The 2500-nt window shown below is 58.6% G+C and overlaps 1 non-coding gene across 1 annotated transcript in view; it reads right to left on the bottom strand.

The window, feature by feature from the left end:
* Nucleotides 1-862, bottom strand: part of LOC124773816 — a 1909-nt gene extending 1047 nt beyond the window's left edge. Inside the window, exon 1 of the ribosomal RNA XR_007014932.1 lies at nucleotides 1-862. This exon is cut by the window's left edge and continues 1047 nt beyond it. This is a non-coding gene — a ribosomal RNA (small subunit ribosomal RNA).
* Nucleotides 863-2500: the final 1638 nt, after the last annotated feature.

Raw genomic sequence — 2500 nt, 5'->3', positions numbered from 1 at the left:
GCACTCTAATTTGTTCAAAGTAAACGTGCCGGCCCACCGAGACACTCAATAAAGAGCACCCTGGTAGGATTTCAACGGGGTCCGCCTCGGGACGCACGAGCACGCACGAGGCGGTCGCACGCCTTCAGCTCGCCCCACCGGCAGGACGTCCCACGATACATGCCAGTTAAACACCGACGGGCGGTGAACCAACAGCGTGGGACACAAATCCAACTACGAGCTTTTTAACCGCAACAACTTTAATATACGCTATTGGAGCTGGAATTACCGCGGCTGCTGGCACCAGACTTGCCCTCCAATAGATACTCGTTAAAGGATTTAAAGTGTACTCATTCCGATTACGGGGCCTCGGATGAGTCCCGTATCGTTATTTTTCGTCACTACCTCCCCGTGCCGGGAGTGGGTAATTTGCGCGCCTGCTGCCTTCCTTGGATGTGGTAGCCGTTTCTCAGGCTCCCTCTCCGGAATCGAACCCTGATTCCCCGTTACCCGTTACAACCATGGTAGGCGCAGAACCTACCATCGACAGTTGATAAGGCAGACATTTGAAAGATGCGTCGCCGGTACGAGGACCGTGCGATCAGCCCAAAGTTATTCAGAGTCACCAAGGCAAACGGACCGGACGAGCCGACCGATTGGTTTTGATCTAATAAAAGCGTCCCTTCCATCTCTGGTCGGGACTCTGTTTGCATGTATTAGCTCTAGAATTACCACAGTTATCCAAGTAACGTGGGTACGATCTAAGGAACCATAACTGATTTAATGAGCCATTCGCGGTTTCACCTTAATGCGGCTTGTACTGAGACATGCATGGCTTAATCTTTGAGACAAGCATATGACTACTGGCAGGATCAACCAGGGAGCTGCGTCAACTAGAGCTGAGCAGCCGGCCGCCCGGGAGTGTGTCCCGGGGGCCCGCGCGAACACGCAAGCGTCCGCTCAATCATTCTGCAAACAGGAGGAGGCTGAGCTCCCCTGCACAATACACCTCGAAACCCTCTCAGGTCCCGGCGGCGCGCAGCGCCGTCCCAAGTACTTGGTCGGGTTCGAGAGAGGCGCAATCGCCCGGAGTTAGGCGAGTAGACGCTTTCGGTGCGACCACCCGTGCTCCCAACTGAGCTTGCCGCTGCCGACAGAGGCCCGGGAGCGTGCTGTCGTGGCATTGCCGGCGGGAGACAACACGCGCCACCTACGGTGACCGGCAGCTCCAACGCCAGCGCCACAGAAGGACAAAAGCCCCACTTGGGTGCCGAAGCGAACTCTCCCAGCACAGCGCACGCGCCAACACATCCGCACAGCTGCGATACAAACCACCAGCGAGAACCGCTGGGGCGACCGAGCAGCAGACGGCGTCGCGGCGCCGAGCGCCGGGCGGCGGCGCATCCTCAACGCACACAGTCCTCAATCGGACCAGCACACTGAAGATGTCCACCGCGCTTCGCACCGGGCCCGCGAGGACCTACTTTGGCCGCACGGCGCCGCGCGCAGGGTGCGCCGGCGCGCAGCTGCGACGCCTGCCGCGTCCGTCGGCCGGCGCGCCTGCCACTGGCCGCCCCCACCAGCCGGCTGTAGCGCGTGCGCCCACGCACCGCGCGGCCAGCACGCCGGGAGGCGCCCCCTCACCGGCCGGGGACGGTCCCACCCAGCCACCGCCGCGTATCGCTTCACACCCAGATGCCGTTCAGTTTCGTCGGCATGGTGGGTATCGCTGGAACAACCGGTTAGTACCTCAACCTATCGTCGCCATCACCGATTCACCCCTAGCGAGAACAACCGCACCACAACAGGTTACCATTTGTTCATTTGCGTAACTTCACCAGAAAACGCAGGCGTCCATCGCCATTTGCAACTTCAACGATTATTGCATGCCTGTGTCAGGTGTCACGCCACACTACGTCTGCCCACATACACGCAACAAAATGTGCACGCCTAGACAATACGTGGAAGGTGGCCCCCGTACGTATGCGATGTCCATTGCTCGAACGACTGTCAACCGGCCTCTGTAGCATGTCGCAGATATGGAACGCGGTGCACCATGCCATCACGGTGTGTGAGGAGAGACGACTAGGTCCGAATACATCAACAGACAGCTCATGCTGATCGCCATCCACGGCGTCCGTTCCTCCCACACGTCTCTATGGCGTACCACACTGCAATCCAGCTCTCATAGGGAGACGACACGTAGCTGCGTGCACAATATTTGCACTGTATGGTCCGCCGTTTTTGGGCGCAGTCGTTGTGCGGTCACACATGTGCCACGATGTATCATTCAGTACATAAGGACGAATGTGCAGTACAGATTGTGGTTCACGCGTACGACATCAGCGGACAGTTGACACAGGCCGCACCACAACGTAGCCTGAGTACGTCGCATGCGAAGGGCATTGAACATGCAAACTTCTCACCAACCAGCTTGCGAAGGCAGGGGGCAAGGTGGGGACGTGGGGAGGGGCGGCATGTACGTCCTGCTGCCATCCACATTACAGTGTACAGCAGGAGC

The sequence above is a fragment of the Schistocerca piceifrons genome, unplaced genomic scaffold, assembly GCF_021461385.2.
Source record: "Schistocerca piceifrons isolate TAMUIC-IGC-003096 unplaced genomic scaffold, iqSchPice1.1 HiC_scaffold_956, whole genome shotgun sequence".
Taxonomy (NCBI): Eukaryota; Metazoa; Arthropoda; class Insecta; order Orthoptera; family Acrididae; genus Schistocerca; species Schistocerca piceifrons.
This window is presented reverse-complemented; position numbering and strand designations above follow the sequence as displayed.